The sequence below is a fragment of the Topomyia yanbarensis genome, chromosome 2 (genome assembly GCF_030247195.1).
Source record: "Topomyia yanbarensis strain Yona2022 chromosome 2, ASM3024719v1, whole genome shotgun sequence".
Classification (NCBI taxonomy): domain Eukaryota; kingdom Metazoa; phylum Arthropoda; class Insecta; order Diptera; family Culicidae; genus Topomyia; species Topomyia yanbarensis.
In genome coordinates this window covers 119645764-119673008 of record NC_080671.1, presented here as the reverse complement: position 1 = coordinate 119673008, position 27245 = coordinate 119645764, and the positions used below count along the sequence as shown (strand labels likewise).

The 27245-nt window shown below is 38.2% G+C and overlaps 1 protein-coding gene across 10 annotated transcripts in view; it reads left to right on the top strand.

Moving 5' to 3' along the window:
* The window catches only part of LOC131679398 (dual specificity calcium/calmodulin-dependent 3',5'-cyclic nucleotide phosphodiesterase 1-like), a 796874-nt gene that overhangs the window by 309241 nt on the left and 460388 nt on the right, over positions 1-27245 (top strand). Inside the window, exon 1 of one of the 10 annotated variants that reach the window (XM_058960119.1) lies at positions 3534-4548. The exons of 8 other annotated variants lie outside the window; for them this stretch is intronic. The gene's annotated coding sequence lies outside the window, so the exon portion shown is untranslated. Of the gene's footprint in view, positions 1-3533; positions 4788-27245 lie in introns of those variants that run through there. One more of the 10 variants, XM_058960118.1, reaches the window with a different exon arrangement.

The window sequence follows — 27245 nt, the reverse complement described above, 5'->3', positions numbered from 1 at the left end:
AAAGGAAAAGACCAAAAGTCAAAGGGCAAGTTATTTGATATCGCTTTGAATTATCAACAATTAATACCAATAGATAGAAAAATTGTCATTCACATTCTATTCAACGTAATTATAGGTGAATATATCAATATGAAGTGATCTCTAACAGAATGTTGCTTTCGCCTTTTGCTATAATAAAAAAAAACCGGTCGAAGACACGATCATTTACGTATTCCTACGCTCACGGTCTCACAATCACAAAAACGTATGAATTTATGAACGCTGTCTCAACTATCAACATACAAATGCCCGCTGTCGCGCGATCATGAGCTGTATTTGTCCGGATGCTACTACATTTTAGGGTAGTTATTTACACTAGACAATAAATCTTAGTCCCATAGGTGAAGACTTCTGTGAGTTTCCTTTCTTATTGCATTTCAGTCACACACTCAAAATTAAATATCAGCATAACGACTTGCCAAAATGTATGAAAGCCCAAACTAATATGCACAGTATTACGCGGTTATACGAACGAATTCAAACATACGAAGTTATACACACGCCACATAAAAACGTCCATGCTATCAAACACGTTAACGTAGAAACGCTTGTACCTTTCACGGTAATACAAATTTGCTAACGCACGCTATCATGCTATCGCCTCATTCGTGCTCACCTACACCTACGATCTCTACTTTTGGTCCTAGCAGGCTTGGTTCGTTTTCGTTTAAAAAATTGAATTTAAATCCTCTCTGTGTCGCACTCATGTTGCATCAATTCCTACACAACAAATATTAGCGCGTCGGATTTCCTAGAAGTGCGTCGTATTGCGCATCAAGCGAAGCGACACAATGTGGATAAAGACGGGTTTCGATTTTCTCTACACAACACATTTCGTATTTGTAGATCAACTTCGTATCCTAACCAAGGATTCGGATCCTGACGCTTGTTTGGATCTAAGCATCAATCCTGGGCCTGGTATAGGCCCGGACTTGGTAAAGGGGAACTGGTCCGGATCCAGTAACTGGAACTGGAACTGGTCCGGATCCAATAACTGGTCCTGATCTAGTAACTGGTCCGGATCCACGAACTGGTCCTGTTTCGGGAAGTGGTCTTGATCCGAAAACTGGTTCGGATCGGAGAACTGGTCCTGGTCCGTGGTCTATCCCGGATTCGGGGTCTGGGTCTAGATCACAACCGGTACAAAGCATCGCAACGATTTTAACATTTTTGTTTTACTATCCAACTTACCCAGTAAAAAAAATCCGTAATTTCGGCTGAATTCCGGTAGAAATCCACCATGATTCCGGTTGGTTAGAATCGATACTAGTACTATTACAGAAATCGACCGAATTATTCTACATACGAACAGAGCCAAGGTGGACGCATATTGAAAAATTGATTGATTGTGTGATGCACATACATGCACAGCTACCGAAATTCGTCATTCCACCGTTTATTACCTTTGTGGTAATATTGGTTTAATACCACAATCCGCAATCGCATGGTCTTTTACCAAAAAGACAAAAAATCTTACCCAAAAGTAATAGAAACGTACCCGTCGGATTTTGGGTGTTCTAAATGTGAAGTGTACGCTCAAAGTCGCGGTTCGCGCGAACATTCAAAAGCCTACATGAATATACATTTGGTTACACGGTTATACAAACTAATGTATCCTCATACTCTGTTGCGTTTCGGCTTCGCCTCATCAGAAACCGACACTAACTTATTGTCGGAATAGATTAGCGCCGGCTTGACGCAAATCCCTTAAAACTAAAACACACATTTACCAACAAATTTTCACCCTAGTGAGAAATTTTGGCTTTTACCAAATTTTCTTCCTTAGGGTGAAATATAGCATAGTAATGTATCCTCGCCACACACACAAATCCGCCAAACCCGTAAACATACAAACGCCCGAGCGCACCCGATAATACAACCCTAGTCACAAACGCGAACAAGCAATTCCGGTCATCCACGCAACCCACGTCAGCGTCAATCCGGCGCTTAGTCCTGTGTCTAAGTTAGTGTAGAGATATAATGAGACGACTAACTAATAAGTACGTAATTCCACAACTAATAAGTACGATAGGCATAAATACGTTAGGCATAATAGAGGAATGGCATAATATATGTTAGGCACAATGGACACTGGACGTTTAATTTCAACCTGCCAAAAGAAAAATTACAAACGAGTTATTTATCCCTTACAGGTGAAAAATCTTTTTTCTATTTTTTTCGTGGAGGAGCTGAAAGCTTTTCTCATTTAAATGAACAGCTTAGATAGCGAATATTGAAAAATAAAGCAAAATAATTAACAAAAATTAGGTTTTGAAACTTTGCAGTGTCATGGACAGGATCAACATTATCAACTCGTATATTCGTTCAATGAATAATTAAACGCATCATTCTTTCTTTCATGAGCTGTTCTTTAAGTCATATATTTTCTTCTTGGACAATCGCACCATGCATGTATGTAACAACAAATCTAGGCTAATGTGCGTTATTCATACCTTAATACTTAATAGAAAGGAGATGGGTTTTAACCAAGAGTGTATAGTTATGGGCAATTTATTGGCTGTACGTTGAGAAATGAACGTTATCTGATTTTCCGCATGCCAAGCATTCGGTGTGCGTCTTTTATTTGAGTAAGTATGTACAACAGAATAAAATGTTGATCGAGTTTGATCAGCTTCCTAAGTAATTTTATATTATCAAAAGAAGTTCAAACAATCACCCACCCGAGGCCATCATTGCCGAAAAATATGTATCTTTAAGTGATACATGATAATGTACACCCAACGTCCATATTATGCTAAATATACGCATGTATATCGTCCGTAGGCCTGACGTATTTGAGGGGTAAACCCGGTTAAAACAGGTTATGTTTTTAATTAAAATTTTTTTGAATCGCTTCCTAAACATATTACAAAAACCTTGCACATTTGAAGAAACATTTTCATCTGTGCTTTTTCTCCTAAACAACATCACCCACCTACCGCTTCAGACATCGCACATGTTCAGCTGCGCCGTGAGAGAATGCTTTTCCCCTCGCTGTCAGTAGACTCCCTCTCTTCTCATTTTTCCAACACCAAGCGAAACCATAGGACAAAACAAACATTGGCCTACTATCTGATACACTTTTTATCCCGCAAGGACATTGGAAGAGACCAAATAGTGAGAGAGAGATCCTTTGGTACTGAGATAGCCCAACTAGACGACGACGGCGACGAAAACGAAGATGGCAACGACCGAGCGAACCATGACCAGCTGACTCTGGCAAAACGGTTGTTGCGAAAAACGACAACAAAATACTTTGCTGCTCCTCCAGACCATGCTGTACCGCACCACACCGCCGTGCCGTACCGTAACGTACCGGCGAGCGAGACGGCGAGAAGTAGTTCACTAGAGAAGTAGGTACATACCTACCTAGTTGAATCTGACAGCAAAGGCAGCGCGCGTCGGCTGGTGCCGGAGTCGGAGTCGGAGCCCGAGTTTGCCACCGGCGGCTGAATTCGATAATTCATTTCAATCGTGTAAAATTCAGTCTCAGTCTTGGTTCAGTATCTCGGCGGTCGGTTCGCTGGCAGCGTAATTTCGGCTGCCACAGTTCGTTCGTAGAGGGCACCGAGCTCGCGCGCGCTATCGCTTGGTTCCCTAGGATCCGTGCGTTCCTGGATAGGTCCAGTCGAGTAGAGGTCAGATGATTTTGGGTTTGTAAAATACAACGAATTTCGGACATTCGTTTCGTTCGTTGTCGCGTTTTTTTCCAGTCGGACAAGGACCAGCGTGCGATTGGAATCACGCATGAAGTGTGACCCGATGAGAGATTCTTATCACAACGTGTGTACTGTTGACGGATATTGTCAGGAAAAACAAGATTAGATTGTGTTGTCCGACCGCGATAGTAGCTCGTGTTATTAACGTCATACATCGATGACGACGAGTTTTCCCTACCCACTTGGGCTTGTCACCACTGGCAGGCATAATTAAGCGAACCTGCTCATCAGGATCGATCAGGGAAAAACAGAGACCAACGTTAACCATACGGCGGTTAGTAGTTGGTGTGGTCAGTTGCTTCGGGCGGTGCTAATTGAAAAATCGAAAGTGTTTGTAAACAGAGGAAACAAGTTAAGCATACAAATTAAAACATAAAAAAATTGTGCCGGCAACCAAACAACGGTGTAAAGCTTCTAACGAAAAAGGAAGAAATGAGCGGCCGGTGTCAATGAAAAAGCTATTTCGAAAAATTAGCTCCCATTAATTTAAAGTGAAGTTGAGAGGGTATCCATTCGGTCGAAATCACTCTACTAACCAACGCCTCTGTACGAATCGAGTTTTTCGACTGCTTCTAAATGTGCGCCGATCGATTGCGAAGCAGAGTATCGATCGATTCATTGATCATTCTGGTTCAAGTGTTTTTGGCGTCTTAAAGTGATGTGTGTGTATTTTGAAAAAAAGAGTCCGAGTAATTTTTTCTGAGCAAGTGGAAGTTTACGGTGTGGTTTACCATTGGTGACTACTGATCCAAATTAATCAAAAAAAGCAACCGCGTAAATATTGATGAAGGTGAGCGTCGACTGGGTTGTCATCTGAGGTCCACCGTCTCGACCTCCCCAGCTGTGCGATTTGTGTTTAGTGAATGTGGTGTTGATGCTATTAGTGCCGCTTTAATTTTTTTTCTTCTGCTTTCGGTTTCGAAAGAGAGTGGTCCCAATCAGTGGAGCGAGAAAACGGAGTGATCTTTAGGCAAACCGGAGCGACGGAGTTGAACGAAAAGTATCAAGCAACCGATCGATTCACAACGAGTAGGTTAAATGTGGTTCTGTCCCAAGGGGTGGGTACCTGTCGAACCCTCGAGGGGAGGGACCCGTTTGAGCGATATGAATCAGCGTACAGCAGACCGTAAACACACAGGCAACGGAAAACAAGATCAGCTAGAGTTCGGATTAGGGTGGATGCTGCGGCAACGCCACTGGTTACTCCGATCGAAGCCAGGCGATGACCTGGCTCCGGTAACCTTCGATTTGGTTAGGTTATCCGTGGGTGATGGTAGCGGATGAATATGTAAACGGTGTGCTACTAGTAGTTGGCGGGGGCAAAACAAAAAGCAAAATTGATTTATTTATAAAAAATAATTGTTTTCTTCCCAAAAAATGCGAAATCTTAAATAATATTATACGTCTGAATCGTTATGAATTCATTCTGTTTACTTATGAATAGTGGTATTATATTATAGAATTTATGCATCACATATGATTTAGATCACACAAATCGAACTTAAATTAAAAATTTATTATAATTGTTTTATTAGACCATTGCTATTTAGAAAGTTTTTTGTTGTTGGTATATAATTTCTTCACAGTTTGATGTTGCTAAATTAATATTTCTCCCGGTTACTTCAAATTCTGGCTAGTGTAATAGTAGTTGTTTTGAGAAAATAATGTGTGAATTACAGATTATGCCGTTTCTTCCTAAGAGTAAATGGGATAAAACCAAATTTATGCACATAGAGCACAACCCCAAGTTTTAAAATGCCGGCCTCAGTGTTTACAATTCTTCTCATCAGTATTTAATAGACCGACTTAGCCCGTTAGCTGAGATGTCGGCAAATGTTAATATAAATGGAAATTAAACAAACCCTGTCTTATAGGAATGATTTTTGAAATTTGATAGAAAAAAAAAGAAATTGAAATTCTTTAAGTCAGTGGAAACGCAATTCAGGCAGTTAAGATGTCAATTTTGAGTGACAATCATCCAGTGAAAAACTGCAAGTTCGAAGAAAGTAAATGCCCAAATTACCAGGCGCGGGTGAACATAAATTGAGCATTTGTGAAAAATTACACAGCGTGGTGTATCTACAACAGCATAAAAGACGAAATGAGTGAGTTGATTAGCTACGAAGAAATTAGAGCAATACCATGAGGTTTTATTTTTGTTCATTGCTAGACTTCCCTCGCACTTTGATGAGATAAAACTTTTTATTGACCCAGAGGAAGCGACCGCAATTTCTTGGTAGCGTTTGAAGATTGGGTACAGGGAATTATTTCGAAGGAGAAAATAAATATCGTTGGTGAAGATTTCAATTTAATCAGTGGGACGAACGTGGTTATCCTCTAGAACAGAAAACAGTAGTGGGAATGAAGTAAAAAGTTTCGCATCATATCCACATTTGTAGTATCAGAACGATTACCTTGATTTTCTCCAATATTAGGGTGCAAAGTATGATTTTTGGAGAAGTTGACTATGAGAAAATCGTAAGTTTTATCGATTCTCCGAAGGTGTATTTTGCAGATCATAATAGTAGAAATACATCATGGAAAATGTACTCTGGACCAAACGTTCAAAATATAGATGAAAACTATCATAGGATTGACATATTATCACAGCATCTAGGGGACCATCCCCCAAGTACGTAGCAAATTCCCTGATTTTTTTGCGTTGCGTTGCGTTGCGTTGCGTAACCACGGTGTACTTCGTAGATTGTAGACTGATGACTCTCTTTTCCAGCTAGACTACTTGAGGAGCATTATTTGGGAATAACAAATGATTCAGTCCAAGCGAGAATTTTGCCTGAGGATCACCATTGCGGGCCACGACCATCTTTACCGTAACATGGGATACGAGAAAGGAAGTGTTGATGTGGTACTTACTGAACGGATGGCCCCGACTCAGTGACACTCCCATAAGTACCACGAATTGGGTAGTGGGTGGGTTGTTAATCAGGATTCGCCTCAAGCAAGCGAATATATTTTCGTGAATTAAAAAGTTGAATAGTTTTTTGACTGTAGGACACGTAAATGGCGTTTAAACTCTGGGTAACCGTTTATCGACAAAAGATAACCTGAATAGTGGTCGTAGTGGCAAAGTTTCCCCTAAGAAAAAAACCGTATATCGAGAGTCTGTTTAATCGCCAACTTGAGCTCCGGACAGCCGGCTTTCGGAAGTGTTGTCGACAATATAAAATGGATAATTGGACCATAAACAATGAGTTTAAAAGTGGTATTGTGAACCATAAATTATGTCACGCAAAGATTGCTGAATACTAAGTAGCTTTCTCTCATAGTTAGAGATGGTCAGGTTCGGGTTTTTGGACCCCAAACCCGGACCCGACCCGAACCCGACGGGTTTCGGGTCGGGTTCTATAAATTTAAGCTTCTCGGGTTCGGGTCGGGCTCCGGGTTTTCAAATTTGAAATTATCGGGTTCGGGTTGGGTTCGGGTTGGGTCCGGGTTTTGAAAATTTTGAACTTTCGGGCTCGGGTCGGGTTCGGGTTTTTTAAATTAAGAATTATCGGGGTCGGGTCGAGTTCGGGTTTTGAACAAAACAACCCAACCATTTCTTGACGCTGTTTTCGTTTGTACACAAAACCCCGCCCCTTTTTGTAGTAGTGAATTAAACGAATTAAATATAACTGTACTAAATGCTAGCACCTATGAATCGCTAGAATCCGTCGTATTTGCTGGTGCTCAAATATTGTATTTTTTCATTCTTGTATATAAATTCCCTCTCTTCAGATTCGCAAACTGCCTGAATAGATTAATTTTTAAACGAACATTCATGAGAGAGCATGCATCAATACGTGTTTCAAATCTAAAATACTTTTGCGATTAATTTTTGATGATAATTAGTAATAAACCAACTCAACAAGAATTTATCGAAAATATTGGTTCAACTTTTTATTATCGACATAAACATGAATTAAAATGATAAATAAATTTCAGTGCAGCACGATTGGTGTATGCTTGACATAGTTGTGATCTACGAGATGCTTTTTAACCATTGACTACAAAGGCCGTTGCAGCCCGAGGACGATTTGAAAATGCCTATATATATACTCACAAATTTGGTGGTACTTTGGTGGCATTATGACGGCTCAAATTTAAAATAGGCACATCGTCATTTATTTTTTTAAAAGCAGATAGTTTAAGCAAAATTAATTTTCTAGAGATTGTCTTAGTTCCATCAGACCTAAACAGAATACATTGTAGATTTAATTTAAAAAACCTTCCGCCAGGTTTCGTTGTTCATGACACTTATATGATGATGGTATATTAACGCCACTATCAAATCAGTGGTTCATATATGAAACAAGCACTTTCCGTCAGATTGTCCCCGGGCTGGGCCGTTGCATGATCCGGAATCCTTCATGAAAATACATGAATTTCCAGGTTCTTAAGGCATTGATCGCAAAAATCTTGTGAGTTCTGTTGAAGCCATTGACGAATTTTTAAAAGTTTGGAGTCGTTCCGAAAAGTCCATTGGAGATGTCGAAGTGCCCATCATACACCATCATAGATCGCCTTAACGTTAATGATGTGACATAAAGAACGTGTCAGAGAATCTTGTTTGACACCCTTCGACATAAGTTTGACCGTACCAACCAGTAACGTGGGTTACGTCATGTAAACTGTCGAATACGAATTGCCAATTGTCATAGCTTAATTTAGAACATGTAATAAATTATACAAAATTGCCTTGCAAGAATGGTTTTTGATAAAAAATTAGAAATTTTGGTTAAGTATGACGGGCAAGGTTGTTTGAAACTGTCACCATTAAGCTTTTTGTTTCCCCATGAGTAAGCCGCCGATTTATCCTAATTTCCGGTTAAAATTTCGACGATTTATAAGTTTCTCAGAACATTACAAATTCAACGTTCAATAATGGTAAATATAAATGCGGATTCTACTCGTCAGTGATTCGTTTTGCCGTAGACAGATATAACTCAACGCGTATGGTGCTACTTCAGATTCGAGTGATTCTACTATTCTTAGATGAGCCTAGAGTCCAGCTCGGGTGCCCAAAATCTTCGTTATCTTTGGTTGACTCTCCGTATTAGCAAGTTGGGTTCGGAACGGGTTCCTCAAATTTTAAATTTTCGGGTTCGGGTTTTCAAATTTTAAAGTTCTCGGGGTCGGGTCGGGTTCGGGTTGTACAAAATTTTCATTCTCGGGTACGGGTCGGGTCCGGGTTTTTCTATTTTAAAATTTTCGGGCTCGGGTTCGGGTTTTATAAATATTATAATTTCGGGCTCGGGTCGGGTTCGGGTTTTTCAATTTTCAAGCTTTCGGGTTCGGGTCAGGTTCGGGTTCGAAAAAGTTGAAACCCGACCATCTCTATCTCATATTACCACGCTCTTTATCGCCTTGGTCTAATACGAACCAAATGATTTCAGTTTTTCTTAGTGCTCCCCATTAGACAGGCAACAATTTTGACTTTTTTCGGAACACTGTTAAATCAAACGGTAATTGGCTTCACATACCATTTATCAAATATGAGCTTCTTCCGATAACTCTAGTTTACTCACAAGAGTTTTCAAGTTTGTATGTGGAAATATATGAAAAATTGGCAATAGAAACAATAAATTCAGTAAAAAATGACAGTATCATCTTGTGCATCCCAAAATCTGTAAATATATAGCTTAAGGTGTAACATTGCTGAAGACTGCCAATTGATCCTATTTTGCAGTAAAAAGATATTCTCATATAAAATTATGCGTTGCCTCTCTTTCTCGCACATGATTAGAAGAGGAAATTTCAAAAAATTCCGTTTGTCTTCAAAATTAAATAACTTTGTCGGGGAACCTCCAATCAATATGCATTCTTCAACAAAGCTGTTCGTTATAAAATAAGCTATGCCATCGTAAGTTTCGAGGTATGCAGAATTACGGTGGAATTTTTTATTGGAATTTGATTTTTAATTTCTGATTTTCCATATATTTCACCATATAAACTTCTAAACTCTTGTGAGTTAGCTAGAGCTATAGGAAAAATCTCATATTTGACAGTTGGTTTGTACAGCTAATTACCAATTGATTTAGGAGTGTTCCGAAAAAAGTTCAAAAAAATTGCCGGTCTACTCCCCATCCCATTTATGTCACTATTTTTCATACCCAAGTAACCATAAGCATTAAGCCATTGCACTATATTGGCTATACATTTGTATTAATGTTGCATTGAAACTCCATTACAGCATTAACAATGCAATAAAGCTCTATATTTGTACCAATAATGCATAACTGCACAGCCGACATTTAGCATTATCGCTCGCTCTATATGCGTATATAAAGCTGATATAACGCGTACATGCTTCAAGGATCTTTTAAGTATGTAAGCTTTACAAGTGCAATTAGTGTCATTATAGAGCAAATAAAAGGCCGATATAATGCTATTGTAATGCTGTGGGTTTATTTGTTATACAACTCTTCTTGAAGATTATATTCGGCATATTTCATTTCAATCGAACATATGCAATGTAGTCCAGGGAGCAAATGCAGCGCACTTACCGTGAAGGACGAGGCAAGGTACCTCGCGTATTCATTACAATGCATTAGAAGAGAGTCAATTTCGGTTTTAAACAGAACATATTAACTTAAAAAATTTCCTTTTTGCTCATCATACCGAAAGGAAAAGAAAGAAATGGTTTTGAAACCATGGCGGACAATGACAGTAACTGAAGCTTTTTAATAGCATTAGTAGTGCCAATATTAGGCATTCAAATTTGACATTGACATTGACATGGTGCTATATAAAAGCATTAGTACTACAGAAGCGAGCTGTCAATCTCTGCACAGTAATAGCACTATATTTCGCCTTTTCTGGCAGAATACCAGCATTATATCAGTATTTAGGGCTTCACGGCTCTTTAAGATAGCTTTATATGTGGATCTAAACCAGATATTAGGCTACGTTTTAATGCTTATTGTTTACTTGAATAGTTCTTCCCCCTAATAGCGTGGCAGAATTTAAAAATGGTCCTTTATAGGTATTAGCACAAGCATATTGAGATCCCGTAATTTGAAATTTTCCACCTCGTTCGAGTTAACGTTGCGATATTACAATAAAGACGCGAAACAAAAAAAAATATCGATGCTACGTTCCCAAACGATATTAATATCATGCACGAATCAAACTCCCCCCAAATAGTACGTACTTATTCTTAGCTCAGTATAATTGACTGTCCATATAATAAACTAAAAGTAAACCATCAAATATGACAGTAAAATATTTGTTCCTCGTGCTGAAATGATTGACGCAAATTGGTAATTGATCTTAAATTGTTCTTGCGAATTGTGAATTCTTAAACCTCTCATACATAATTCAAAAGTCATCCTTCACTCAGACAAGACCATGCGTATTCTCCACGCGCATTAAAGACCCAGTTGATTCATTTTCTAGTTGGTCAAATAAACACTAAACAAACAAATAAATTAGTTTGCTCAGTCTAAAGAAATGACAGCTCAATTGGCATCAACCGGCGGATACGTGATCCCTTACAATGCACAGTGGCCCAGAATGCAAATTTAGCAGGAATTTTGAGATTTTACTAAAATTAAACAACTTAGCCTTGTTAAGTCTTTGGAGAAGTTTCCGTAGTTTATGAGCCCCCTCTTTTTGTTGAAACAACAGTTAGGGTGGCTCTAATTTTACCAAGATCAAAAAATTAACTTTTTAATCATTGTAGCTAGAGCCAAACGACCTTCAGCGAAGTTTTAGAACGACAAATTTTGGCAAAGTTTGCTGAAGATATGTAAGCTCTATTTGACATACTTTTTATTTTACAACAAATTTAAAGTCGGTTTCTTAGAAATACAGTTTTATTCCAATAACTCTTGCTGTATTCATTTAAAACTGAAGTAATCTTCAGACAACTTTAAGATTGTTTCAAGGCGAATGATTTGTTTCGAGGCACCATATATCTAACTATTTCCGTTGAAAAGTTTTTCGCCAAAAAAGGGGTTGTTTTGAATAACAATATCACTCATTTGGGACAAATAAAAGATAATTCTCTTTGAACTATAAATAAAGTCATGATTAGAGTTATAATTGGACAAAAAATGGCGAATACGATATTTTTTTAAATTTCATAAAATTGATTAAAAAGAATCTATTTTTGAAATATTAAGTGCTCATATCTTCTGAACAACAAAAGCTAGAGTTTTGATGTACTAGAAGAAAATGTTCGTCTTCAAAAACTCTGCAAAACATCTGAAGGATAGATTGGAAAAAAATGAAAACTGAAAAAGTTATATTAAAAATTTGGTTGTTCAAGAATTGACTCTTTGTAATATGTTTGAATTACTTTCGCGGTGAGCAATATAAAAAAGTAGTTTCGTTTTCATGATAAAATATTGCACTTTACAATACTTTTCTATTATTTTAAATAGTGGGTAGGGTGGTTATAATTTTTTTAGAATCAGCGAATTAACTTTTTAATGGTTGGAGATAGAGTTTCGCTGTCTTCCAGAAAATTGAAGAAAATAAAATTTAAAAAAATCTTTGTCGAAGACACTGAAACTCTACGTTGTGTACTTCATTTTAGAAGAAATTTACCAAAAAAATTTAGGGTGTTTCTTAAAAAATGGTTTTCTTTGTTTAACTTTTGCAGTTTTGGTTTTTCATATTTTGAAGGAGAACAATTTGTCTTAATATATTGAACCTCTAGCTCCACTCGTTCGAAAGTTATATATATATATATATACTTTTTACTAAAAATAAACTATTTTGTGAACAAATATTGCAAGATATAAAAAAAATATCGCATTTGCCATTTTTTGGTAATCAATACTACAAAGCATGCTATTTCATATGAAAGCAACAGTATTTAATGTCCACTGCCCGAATCGAAGATAATTCTATTTGAAAAAGTTATATTTTTTATATAAATGTTCATATAACTTTAAAACGAAGAAAGCTAAGTAGTCTAGTTGTCTAAAGGGTACTTTAGCGTAAAATAAAAATTTCAAAAGTTATAGAAATAAAACCGTTTTTTTAAGGAACACCCTAAAGCTTAGATTTGAATTTCTTGTGCAATGGAAAGTATAAAAGCTAAAGCTTGCATGTCTACAGCAAATTTGTCTGAAATATGTTGCTCTACAACTTCATCGAAGACAGTAAAGCTCTATCTCAAACCGTTAAAAAGTTCTATTTTAAATATTGCTAAATTTAGAACCACCCTAGCCTCGGTTTAAACAAAAAGAAGGGCCTTACAAAGTACAACAACTTTGCCAAACATATTGTAAGGCTAAGTCATTTAATTTTAGCAAAAAGTTAAAATTCTTGCTAAATTCGCTGTGCAATGCCATCAAATCAAAAAACATTTACAATTACATGCGACAAAATATGTGCAACTCAGAATATAACGAAATGAAAATTGCTTAATTATTTGCATTAAAAAAAGATTGGAAAAAATTAGTTGCTTAACAAGGGTGGTTCATTTTCAAAGCTAGCACTGGTGATGAATCACTTTATAAAAATAATGATAAGGGACGCGGACGAAATTAGCTTACCACCGCCACAATTTCCCTAAAAAAAATTTCAGTAAAAACATGTAACGTGACGTTCTGGCTGATTCCCACTCTCCCATATGTCACAACATATCACATTTTGTCATATAACCCCCTGCTCCCTAATAGATAGTGTCACGTAATTTAAGATTGGTCCCTTGAGCTAAAAGCAAAGATTCACAAAGATTTTGTCAATACTTTTCCTAAGTTTAGTGAGCAAATAACAAACAATCTAATGCAATGAGATAAGCAGGGGTTATATTCCGCATCTCAATTCGAGTGTCTTGTTTCGAAACTTTTTGAAGTTGTTTCGACTAAACAGCGGCATTTCTTAGCCTTCGAGCTTGTTAGATTGCTGTACTAGATTTCGACCGGCTGTTCGAGATCTAGCGTAAAAATTATTTACATTCATTTAGTTTTTATTTGAATTAGTTTCTCGTAATCGAAATATATGCGAATAATATTCACAATTATAACAATTATTTACGTTTATTTCATCAAATTAAATAATTATTCTAATGCTAAATAGGGGTGAGCACATCGAAATAAAATCGATTTTGCCAGAATTTAATTGAAAAGAAATTCACTGTTTCAAAAAATATTAGTACTATATAAAATAATTGGTTAAAGAATGGATTTTATTGCATTCACGAAAAACAGTTTCGTCATCGACGATACCTTTCATGCAACGCACGGGATTTAAAACTAAAATTTAGAATCATTCCAAATTTTTACTAATACTATTCAGCTAAAAATATTTAACAAGAATTTTTGTTTTGGCTGCATATAGTATTTTTTCGAGTTATGATCTCTGAACTTTTGAAGTGTATAAAATTGAACATATTTCAATCACTGATAACTAGGAAATAATTCGATATGTGGAAAACATATGAAAAAACCTATTGTAATCCAGCTAGTGCACAGTATTTCAAAACGCCGTTTTCACGATCAAAATACAATGATTCCTGAACCAATGGATCGGGTTTCTTTGAAGAAGTTTCTAGGTACCGTAAACCAGGGTGACATTAATCACTTTTGGAAGTAATCATTACATATTTTTCGACGCACCACATTTTTTTGCAAGTTTAACATTTTTAAACCATGTACTTCCAAGGCAAGAAAAAACAGCATCAATTGATCGGATATGGTTGTTTGCGCAGACTAGATCACCCTGACGATCTGGTGGTAAATAAATTACACCGCTGCTGACAAAACGATCATGTAGCTTCAGTTTAACGAACAGCTGTTCAAGCGAAACGTCAACAGGTGTTGGATCAATGAAACTACTCAATGCAGTAGATACGGCGATGAGTACGCCCCCTTCGCGTGATTTATTGCGATCGTTTCTATAAACAGCATATGTATCGCCAAAAAACTGACGAGAATTAATTCTATCATCTAACCAAGTCTCGGTGCGAACAATTATGTCATAATGGGAGGAAGAGATTGCTAGGAAAACTTCATCGATTTTTGTGCGTAGGGCTCGGACGTTCTGGTAATAAATCGTCAGTTTATCATTCAAGTCTGCGTCGAGAATCAATTCCTGAAATTCCTTCACATAATTCCAAAGATGATCACCAAATGTGGACAATCACATAAAAAGAACCTGTTGTGATTGAACACATTTAGTCTTTCAGCGATATATACTGATCGCAAGTCAGTCCCAAAGAAATAGGATAGGAAATGCCATAGAAAACGGGACAAATAGGCGTCATGGGTAGTATAGGGCCAGCATAAACTTTAAATTTAAATTCCGAAAAAACAAAAAACTAGTAGACATCTTTCGTGAGAATTTTCTAACAGTCTTCAATTGATTCGCTGGACTTTTTCACATAAGAAATACTAACTTTCGCCAGCCGCATTCAACTTTCTTCCAAATCATATAATTATTATTATAATACCGTACCGTGCGGTCGTTGGTCAAACCTATTTGCATAAAAAACACCTTTCCTGGTCATTTTTTCCTTTTCAAAAAAGTTACGTTTTGGGAACATGTTTTTCACGGCTTAAAATAGGTTAATTACCCTAATATGGCTAAGTTGTGTAATTTTAGAAAGTTAAAATTCCTGCTAAATTTTTATTCTGGAACACTATGCATTGGTATCATATGAGTCGATCGGAGAACAGTGAAAGAGGTATTTGTACCTTTATAAAGCCAGATTAACTCGGAAAATAATTCGATGTATTTAAAAAAATAATAAATAAAAACTTATTTATTCTGCAATTTTTATAATTAAATTTCAGAGCTTAAACAAATTGACATCCCTGCGTGAACTTGAAAGAGAAACGAAATTCAATTCATGCCCGCCGCGATGAATTAAATGTTTGGTTCGTTTCTCTCGTCATTCGTTCTCCCGACACCGCACATTCAGATTTGGATAAGTTCGGTTCCAGAATCAAACGGAATTTTTTTTAGCTCTGAGAGGGATTATTAAGCAAAAGTAGATGTTGCCCCAGTTACACTTGTAAAAACTTGTCGCCATCATCCTCCGCTTCAAATAACTATTGACAATTGCTCACCTGTGGTTTTAAAAACACCGCTGAAACTGTGTACTACGACTTCAAAAATGGAAATTTCGCAGCTATGAATCAATTTTTTTCGAGCATGGACTGGATTTCTCTGTTATTGAATAGTGAGTGCAACTCTGCTGCTTTGTCTTGGACGCACGTTGTATCATATGCTATTGATCAATTCATACCAAAGAAACTACACCGTGAACCAATCTACCCACCGTGGTCCAACACTACTTTGAAACACTACAAATGCGCTGAACGTTCCGCTTTAAAAAAAACTAACGAAGCGACGCTCACTCCACCTTCGATCGCATTGCTTTTACCTCAATAACCGCTATAAAGGATTGAATAATGCTCTTTACCATTCCTACAATCAACGTATACAGAACAAGCTTAGCACCAACCCTAAAAGCTTCTGGGATCACGTCAACGAACAGAGGAAGGAAGTTGGTTTACCATCTCATATGTCACTCGACGGGGTTGAAGCATCAACTCCGCCCGAAATATGTAATTTATTCCGCCAACATTTCAGTAGCGTCCAATGATCCAATGATCCAATCTCCGAAGCTGCTAATGTCGTTCCTCTACATTCTCCAATTGGTCCTCACCCTATTATTACACCCGCTACAGTCAGCAGAGCTTTTTCTAAGCTGAAGTCATCGTCGTCCAGGACCCGATGGAATTCCATCTGACATACTAAAAAAAAATGCTCAGATAGTCTCCTGCTTCCGTTATCAATGGTGTTCAATAGCTCTCTGTCGTCAAGAAGATTTCATAATGGAAAAAATCATACATTTTCCCAGTGTTCAAAAAAGGGAACAAAAGCGTTATTTCGAACTGTTGAGGAATAGCTACATTATGTGCAGTATCTAAGCTATTGGAACTGATCGTGCTTGGTTTTATCACTCATAACTGCTCAAGCTACATATACCCAAAATGGCTTTAAGCCTAAACGGTCAACTACTACAAACTTAGTATCTTACACATCCTTCATCTGTTTACAATCAAGACTACAGGTAGATGCCATTTACACCGACTTCTCCGCAGCGTTTGACAAAATTAATCACCATATAACTGTTTCCAAATTAAGTAGCCTTGGATTTAATGGCTCCTTTCTGGATTGGCTTTACTCGTACCTAACCGAACGTGAAAAGGCAGTAAAAATTGAAGACTGTACGACATCACCATTTACTGCCAGCTCGGGAGTTCCTCAGGGCAGTCATCTCGGACCTTTCATATTTTTGCTCTATTTAAACGACCTAAACCATCTGCTGATGTGCTGATCTGCGACTTCAAACTATTTCAGCTTATCAGGAATGCCAAAGACTCAGAATTCTTGCAGTGCCAGTTGGATGTGTTCACCAATTGGTGCTATGCCAATAGGATGATGTTTTTTTTTTTTTTTTTTTTTTTACAATGGAGAAGACCTTTATGCCCTAGCCCAGTACACGTGCTAACGGTAGGGTCCAATCTACCACACGGGGTGCACTGGGGGCGTGTCGGACTCGAATGGTGACCAGCCATTAATACCGACTAAACTCCATTGGGCCTCCAAGTGTTCGGTTATATCTTTTACTCGAAAACACTTGAAAGTCAATTTCGACTACAATATCTCACAAATCGTTCTCAAACGGCAATCATCTGTTAAAGATTTACTAAACTTCAAGCACCACATTGAGTACACTATTTCTAAGGCCTCTAAGCTGTTGGGATTCGTTTTCAGAGTCACTAAAAACTTTACCAACATACATTGTTTAAAAGCACTCTATTGTGCTTTGGTTCGTTCTAGACTCGAATACGGCAATGTATTCTGGGCACCTTACTACCAAAATGATATCCAACGAATTGAAGCTATTCAGCGTAAATTTGTTCGTTTCGCACTTCGTCGACTCCCACGGAGGGGGTCCCTCTGAACCTACCGAGGTACATAGATCGCTGTAAGCTTATTGACCTCGATCTTCTGTCTGTACGCCGGGAAGTTTCGCAGGCCGTTTTCATTGCCGATCTTCTGCAATCTCAAATCGATTGCTCCAAACTTCTACAACTTTTGGACATCGGCATTCGTTGTCGCAGTCTTCGAACCCATCCTTTCTTTCGCATTCCGGTAGCCAGAACAAATTATGGTTATAACGCACCTTTCGTCAGTATGTGTCGTCTTTTCAATCGCTATTCCAATGTCTTCGACTTCCATTTGTCCCGTAACGTCAAGAAATCCTTTCTAAGCTCATTATCCTGTTAGCTGTAGTCTAGTGCTAGTTCCTAGTTATTAAGATTATGCTGTTAGTTTCAATTGTAGTTATAAGATATAAAAGATGAGGAGGTTTCATGCCTGCTGGAGAAAGAGTTAAAAAAAATCAGCTCCAGCGGGCATTTCCCTGCTCCCAAATAAACAGATTTAAATAAAAGTGTACCAGATATAGATTACGCAGTTCACGTAAGCTCAAAAATGTAGAAAATGCTAACTTCAGCCTTCAAACTATCAACATTATAACGAATAGTTGGTGAAGGAATGTATATTTCCTCTGCACACAAGCATTCGATTGTACATGAAATATCAGTCAGTTAGAAAGTTAAGGAATGACGGAGGTGGTGAATCTGAATGTTGGTTTCGGTAAATGCAAGCAGAAATAGGTAACTGATATTGAAATTTCGCAGCACTGTTAAATTTTGTTTTGTAAGTTGGACCAGTTTTTTCGCACTTTTTTTCTTTAGATATTAAGAATCATATTGCGTTTTCGCATGAGCTTGTCGAAACAAAGTTTGTTATGTTTGGTTTTGTTATTTAAGTTATATATTCTGCAAATGCTAGAAACAAATTAATTGTTTTTTTTCAAGTGGGACCAAATATTTTTTTAATTTTTTTTTAGAAATATTTATAATGATATTAAGGAGGCTGTGTAAAAATTTCCGACTTAATTTCAAAGTACTTTACGTGATATTTCAATTATAATAAGCCTAATACTGGTCGTTTAGTGTAAAATTGCGCTTTTTAATGTTATAATTGTAATATATTGCAAAGTATTTGGATATCCTTACCAAAAATTTTTTTTTCGTGAATTTTTCCGATGTCATGCAAAAACACAACTATTTCATTTAATTCTTTTTTTTAATACATCGAGTAGTTTCCGAGTTATCAGTGATTGAGAAATGTTTAATTTTATAAACTTCCAAAGTTCGAAAACTTATAATTTGAAAAAAAAAATCAAACAAAAAATACGTGTCAATTATTGTTAGCTAAAAATGCAAGAAAAAAATGTTAAAGGCATTAAAATTTTGATTTTAAATCTGATGTCAAATGACCCATATACACGTTGGTTAAATTGGCGAAAATGGATTGTCTTTATTTTGGAGCTAAAAGAAATAAATTAACTTATATGTTGCAATTTATAGGTAGTATAAAAACTACTAATATCAATTTTCACTAAAAAGAAACTTCTACAAGGAGCTGCTAGTGAGCGTAAAACTAGCATCAAATTTCGTCGTGACAATCGCTTGAAAAGTTTTCGCCGAAAAAGTCGGTAAGAAAATATTTTTTCTCCCTTTGTTATACCATAAGAATAATGCTGAAAAGGCAAGCTAAGGCACAAACGTCCAAATAACCCGTGATTGCGCAAATTGAGGAAATTCGCCCTGATTACAAGCAGATTAGATCAGTCTGTCGCGCGTTCACTCTGACCCTGACCTTGGGCTGAATTCACAACGCTCCTTCTTTGCTTGTGGTAAATTATTAAACTAGATACCAGTGAGGTGAAATCTGAGAAGAAACGTTTTCACGTTCATTGAAATGCGTGAAATGTAACATGTAAAATGTATTACGTTGATTCGCATCATATTTTTGAATACTTCTTGTTTATGATCAGCCGTCGAACCACATTTTATGTAAACCCGTCACCCTAAATACAAATGAGTACAAAACCATAAATTCGAACGGCATCCGTACAGTTCAAACACTGACCGACAGTATAATCGTGTCCGCTCAATTCACCAAAAAGACCCGATACCATCAGGTGATAATAATAAGTCTTTGCTTTGCCGAAAACGACTTCAACTTTTTTCTCCCAAATTGGACCGGACGGAGCTACGTTAATTGAGACCCTTTTAAAGTAGCTGCCAAAATAAACGTACACATATTACCCGCGGTACCATTCAAAGATTTACCACTTTCATCACAGGCCGGGCGCCAGCAAATGATGGAGGCTGCGATTTTAACTGAGAAGTTACTCGCGGTGACTGGTAGATGTTGCCATGTGCACAGGGCTGACAGCATTTATGCTTCCACCGACATTTACCGAAGTACAGTGATCTGATCAATCAATTTGGTAAACGTAGTCATTAGCACTTGCTGTGGCTGTTGTTTTTATTTTTTTTGTGATACCAAAACGAAAAGTTGCATCGCCAGAAGGAGGGACCTAATTATGACTGGCATAATAATCAGCACACGTTTGTTGAAAAGTCAGTCGTGTGTAAGAATCATGCTGCTAACGCTGCAAGGTGTGCCCGGTCTATGCCGCCTATCGTTAGACAAAAGAGTGTATCGGGTTTTAATTCCACGCCCGTTGGCTGTTGACTGAGAAGCATAAAATATGTATTCAGCTCTGGGGCGCACAAAGTCTGGTGGGACCTCGAGCATCAATCTCATCGGTATGTCAGTCAGGTAGAGAGCAATTAAAATTTTTCGACCATGTTATGCTTCAAAATATCAGAAGGTCCAACAATCAATTGAATGAAATCTTTCTCTTTTCTTCTCTCTCTCACACGGCTCGTTACTGTTATTAATTCGACAAGGTAGTGGCACTAATTTGTTTACCTTACACTATGCTCTTGGATTTCTGGTATCGAGCGTCGAGACACTTTCGGCATGTTTTAGTCGCTGATTTCAGACCTGGATAGTTAAGATATGCGGCAGTTACTTTGCTGTTTGTGCGTTGCTCGCGGCATTCAATTCCCAATCCATGGGCGAATGATGGCTGAATGTTTGGAAACATCGTGATGCGAACCAGAACACGCTCTTTTGAAAGGTCGAATTTCGTCAACATGTTTGCAGATACAGGTTGGTTGATGCGATGTGATGAGCTACAGATTCGAGTACCTAATTATATTCCATTCAATATCATAGGCGAACTCATTATAGCTATGAGTTTTATCTGCGATAATCAAAGAACGACATTTCTTTATAATTTACGTGCTATAACGGTATAATGAAGTGTTGAGCCCCTTTCACCATATTCCCAAACGCACTTTACCCGTTTCAACAATTTTCGCTTCACCGTAGAGTGCATATGCTTATATTATAGTATAATAAGCTTCACACCAATTAGGCTTTTTTAAAAGGATTTTTCGGTAGAGTAATATTTCCATTGAACATACTATAATCACGTATTTAAAAGAAATATTTGCGACGTATATACTGATGAAACAAAAGTATCACTATAATTATTCTGTCCCGTTTTAAACGGCACGGCCGAAACGCTTCTAGCAGTGGTGTGTTAATTGAAACGAAAAAGTAGATTTTGATACCTTTGTGTTCATTGTTGAAGCGGCTAGTAATTAAGGACACTAATTGATACGTCAGAAGATGAAGTAATTTCGTCTTTCTTATAAGAGAAAGGCTTATTTCCGTAGACCATTTTTATTATAAGGTAATAGCTTATATCGCTCTTTAACTCTTTAAAGTAATGAGAATTAGACAAGTAATTAATTCATAGTATGATAACGCTCAAAAATTTACATGATTTCACAAATCAAAACATTTTGGCTCGATTGGCACATGCCCCATGTTTTCGGAGATTTGTGTCTCGCTGTGTCGTGTCGTCACTTTTCTGATGGGAAGGGAAAGAGAGATGAAAGGAAAAGAATGAAAAATGGCAACACAATACAGTCACAGTATAAAACAGTGAATAGCCTGGCTTTTTCACTTACTTGATACTTGATGGACAACAATTCACTTCGTTGAATCTACGCCGAGTGAAGAATTCTCCTCCATTGGTCCCAGTCCTGGGCCAATATCTTCCAGTCACCCTGGACATTGAGTGCTTTTAGGTCCTTTTCCACTGCAAACAGCCATCGTGTACGCTGCCTGCCACGGAGTCGTCGGCCTCTTCCCGGTTCTCTACTGAATATTATCTTCGCCTGTCGTTCTTCCGGCATTCGTGCCACATGACCAGCCCACCGCAGCCTGCCGTTTTTTATTAGCTTGGCAATATACACTACTTCATATACTTGGTATAACTCGTGATCCATGCGACGCCGCCAGATGCCATTTTCTTCTTTACCGCCGAGTATTGTTCGCAGCACCTTACGTTCGAAGACACCGAACGCTCTACGATCGACTTCCTTTAACGTCCACGTTTCATGGCCGTACAAGGCAACCGGAACTATCAATGTCTTGTACAACACGAATTTTGTCTTCGTCTGCAAACTACGAGACAGTTGGCTACGAAGTCCGCAAAAAGCCCTATTTGCAGCAGCAAGACGCCTTTTCACCTCGCGGGTAACATCATTATCGCACGTCACTAGAATTCCAAGGTACACAAATTCATCCACTACTTCAAATTTATCACCACCCACGTATTCTTCCAGCTATCATGTACTTCGTCTTGCTGGTGTTGATTGTGAGACCAATTCTTGCTGTCTCCCTTTTAAAAGGCACGAATGCCTCTTCCACGGCTCGACGGTCGATTCCAATGATATCAATATCGTCCGCAAATCCTAGGAGCATATGCGACCGAGTGACGATGGTACCGTTCCTTTGCACGCCTGCTCTCCTGATGGCACCTTCAAGAGCAATGTTGAACAGCAAGTTTGACAGCGAATCACACTGCTTCAATCTGTCTAAGGTTACGAAGGACGTCGAAATCTCATCCGCAACCCGAACACTTGATTTCGATCCATCCAGCGTTGCACGAATCAGCTTAATCAGTTTCGTCGGAAAACCATGTTCTACCATTAACTGCCATAACTCGTTTCTTTTCACTGAATCGTACGCCGCTTTGAAATCAGTAAGCAGATGGTGTGTCTGCAAGTTGTATTCCCGGAATTTATCTAGGATCTGTCGCAGGGTAAACATTTGATTCGTTGTTGATCGGCCTTCACGAAAACCACCTTGGTATTCGCCGACGAAAGACTTCTCCAACCGCCTCAATCTGTTGAACAGACTACGTGACATAATTTTGTACGCCGAATTGAGAAGCGATATTCCTCGATAATTGGCGCACTCCAGTCTGTGTCCCTTTTTGAATGAGGGACAAATGAGGCCCTCTAGCCAGTCAGCACGTAGTTCTTCTTCTTCCCATACCTTCAAAAGAGTACGGTGAAGTATTTCGTGCAGCTGCTCACTACCGTGCTTGAAAAGTTCGGCCGGGAGCTCGTCCTTTCCAGCAGCCTTACAGTTCTTCAGCTCTTTGATTACCTTTTTCACCTCTTCTAGCGTCGGAGGCTCCACAGCTTGTCCATCGTCACTTATCCTTATTCTGTTCGTTGACGCGCTAACATTCTCTCCATTCAATAATGTCTCGAAGTGCTCTCTCCACCTGGCTGCTACCATAGTTTTATCTGTCAGCAAGTTACCTACACGGTCATTGCACATGACGGGAGACGGCGCTGTTTTTCTCCGTACGCCATTCATTGACAGTTTCATAAAATTATCATTTTGTTCCGTACTGTTTTGCGCCTCAGTAATGACGTTCTCCTCATACTGCTTTTTCTTTCTGCGGTGAATTCTTTTTTCGGCTCCCCTTGCTTCCTTGTACCGCTCTCTGTTCTGCTGGGTACCAGACACTAACATCCGGCTTCTGGCAGCATTTTACTTACCCGTCACTCTCTGGCACTCCTCGTCGAACCAACCGTTTCTGGGTCGTCTCTGAGCAGTACCTATTACTTCTCGCGCTGCTGTGCTCACCGCTCCGTGGATTGACTTGTTGAGATTGTCGTCTACGTTGATTCCCCTTATCCGCTCATCAAGCTTCTGGCGGTACTCGTCCGTCACACACCTTCTGCTGAGAAGCGCTGGCTATTGAAACGTAACGGTCGTTGAGTTCTTGAGTTCGCTACGGTTGATAACCGTGCTCGAATCTTACATCTGTAACATCCGAGAAGTGTCGGCCGTCTACCAGAACATGGTCTGTTTGATTGCAAGTTTTGGGAGCATCCAGGTGTGCTTACGGATGTCTTTACGTGCAAAGTAAGTGCTACTGATGGCCATCCTTCTAGCTGCAGCGAAGGTCACTAGTCTCAGGCCGTTGTCATTGGTTACAGAGTTAAGGCTCTCCTTACCAATGATTGGACGGAAAAACTCCGCTCTACCGATCTGAGCGTTGGCGTCCCCGATAACAATTTTCACGTCATACACTCGTAAAACGCGTCCTTCACGTCATCGGGTTTATCGTTTGTCGGTGCATAGATGTTGATCAAGCTGTAGTTGAAGAATTTGCCCCGTACCCTCAATACACAGATTCGCTCGCTAACCGGTTTCCACCTTATAACACGCTTAATTTGTTTGCCGATCACTATGAAACCGACTCCATGTTCTACCTTTTCTCCGCCGCTATAGCAGATGTTGTATTTGAAGGAAGTGTTGGCGATGGGATTCACCGCCCTGAATTCACGTTCTCCAGTTCTAGGCCACCGCACCTCCTGAATCGCAGCCACGCTCACTCCAACCGTCTGCAGTTCGCAAGCCAAAAAACTCACTCGTCCGGGTTCATTCAAAGGCCTGACATTCCATGTTCCGAGTTTCCAATCATTGTCCTTATTTCGTAGCCGTCGGGTCGGTTGCCGAAAGTATCGTTCGTTTTTCTTTTCTTCTTCACTTTTCGTGGTAAGTGGGAGGGTTCGGTAGGCTACCCTACCGGGGTCGCGCTAATCGCGCTGGTGGGGCTGCCACCTTAGGTATAGCTGACGCGATATATTTATATTTATATATTTTTTATATACGTAATATTCGTACTACGTAAGCTTGATGAGTAGATGCCAAATATCGATGCCTGAGGCCATTTTCAAAATCAAAATGGCGACTTCCGGTTCAATGAAATTCTCTAAAATCCAATCACTATGGATATTTTTGGAACGAGTTTGATGAGTAGACACCAGATATCGATGTTTGTGGACATTTTAAAACCCGGTCTGAAAATATGCATACTGATTGGGTTATAGAGCATTCCGTTAGACCGGAAGTCGCCATCTTGGTATTCAACATGGCCTCAGATATCGATATTTGGCGTCGACTCGTCAAAATTTTTCGAAGTTACTAAACCTCCAATGTTGATGGACAAGTCTGTCTATGCCAAGGGACACGCTGGTGAACTTGAGTGATTCGTAGTTATGCTGCCTAAGCTCGACCGTCATCAGCAGAAAACAAAAGTTAAGCCCGTAAGATATTAAGCCTGTTCTAATGAACCTCCAACTTTTAGTTTTCCGATCTGTATATTTCATATCCTTGCTCTCACTTGAGTACTATGGCTCTAATTTTCATAACTTTCCCTACCCAGTAATTTCTAGCCAGAGTTACAAATAATCGAAGCTCTTTATTGACGGCTGAAAATGAACCTGATGCGACTCGCGGTGAATAGAAAAAATATTCATTCAAATATCCATGTTATTCATTCAGTTGAATATCGTACAATATATTCATTTCACTAATTATCAAGAAAAATGTTTTCAAATGCCGGTAAAGCATATAAAACAACAATCATCATCGCTTTCATTTTGCCAGTGCCTACTCTGATGCGTTTGATTCGTTGCTGCACGGTCGCTTCGTGTAATAATCGTAGACGAATGAAAATGTGCATGGATGAATGGACGGTTTGTTCGTTTGACGCTTTCAGCTGCGTCACTGAATATTGAAAATGAATGCGGCTGAATATGATCAATTTTCATTCAATGAATTTGAATATTTTTAACTCTGTTTCTAGCTAATTGAATGTCGTTAAAATGTAAAAAAGAAAATGTGACTAACATAGTCGAAATAAAAAAAAAGTTTTTCATATTTTTGATAATACAAAAAAAACAATTGCTCTTAAAAATTGCTCCTGACCTGGTAGAGACAAATGAAAAACGCAATTTGTCAATTTATGCAATTTTTCGGTGAGCAGTTATATGTTTCATAGCTATTTAACCTATTCCAACTTCGGTTCCTATTCGAAAAATTGTCTCTAATCCATATATTTCGGTACATCCCATCAAAGTGAGCTCTTCGATGATTCGAAATCTTTCGGTTATGATTATTAGATAGTTAGAACTCCGGAATCAATTTCGATTGGAGTCTTCTTATGCAGGTATTTCAAATGATATTGAAATGATCTGACAAAAATGGGATCCCGACTGCGAGATCAGTTAGAAGATCCCATTCCCATAATTGCCCAAAAGCCACCATGATGCATAAAAGAATCAATACGTTGCGAATTGATCATACATCTTTGTTTCAAATTCAATCAATTTAGTTAGCAGCTATATTTTTTCATCAATCCAATTAATTTTGTTTGGAAAGGATTTTAACCCCCAAAACCCCCCTTGGCTACGCCGCAGGTATTCTGCAACCAAGGCCGCCGAGAGGGGAGGGGGACGGTGTATTTCCCCCCGGCCCGAAGTTGTGAAGGGGGCCTGGACTTCGAACAGATGGAATGATTCTGTTAAATGTTATTTCAATAACAATTTATTGGAAAATTCAATTAGAGTTTAAATATTGGTATGATTTAGTTTTCGCCAAGTTCTATCATAAAGTTAAGCGTACATAACATTATTAAGTTTCTGCTGCATGAAAAAAAACTTTGAAGCATTGAACTCAAAAACGATTTGAATGCGCTTTGGGCAAAAATAAATAAGATTTTTTTTGTAAATTGTGTATTAAAAACTGAAATTTTATTTTCTATTGCATACTGTACAACAATTATTTCATTGCTTTCGACTAACTATTTAAAAAATTGAGCTAGGTAAAGTTGAAAGTTCTGTGCTCTCGAAATAGATTTTGATTCGTAATTTAATAATTTATTTTAAAACTTTCAATCTCTTGAAGGGTTTCAAAAAAAAAAAAGGATTCTAATCCTTTCCAATTGCGAATTTTTATGTTTCCGGGACGATTTGCGACTTCTATTTCTCCTTATTTCAATCCGTCGTGGCTGCTAAATGAATCAGAAAAGAATCCATTTAAAAAAAACTCAGCAACCATCTTTTAGAACGCTCACCTGTTCAAATAGGATTTGTTAGACGAATTCTTAATAACTCCACAAATCAAGAAAGAACATGAAAATCCACGAAGAAAACAATGCTTAGTAATTTTTCGCATTCACTGGAAATTTTTTATTTCAATACGCAAACCCGAAAGTTTTTGTCATCTTTAACTAACTTTCTCGATTTAAATAATTTTTTTTCCATTTTTTTTCTTGTTTCATATCTGCTTTGTTTGTTTATTTTTCCATTTCAGGTTTTGTATGCTTTCTATTTTTTTCATTCAATCTAATTATACCCTTTTTGT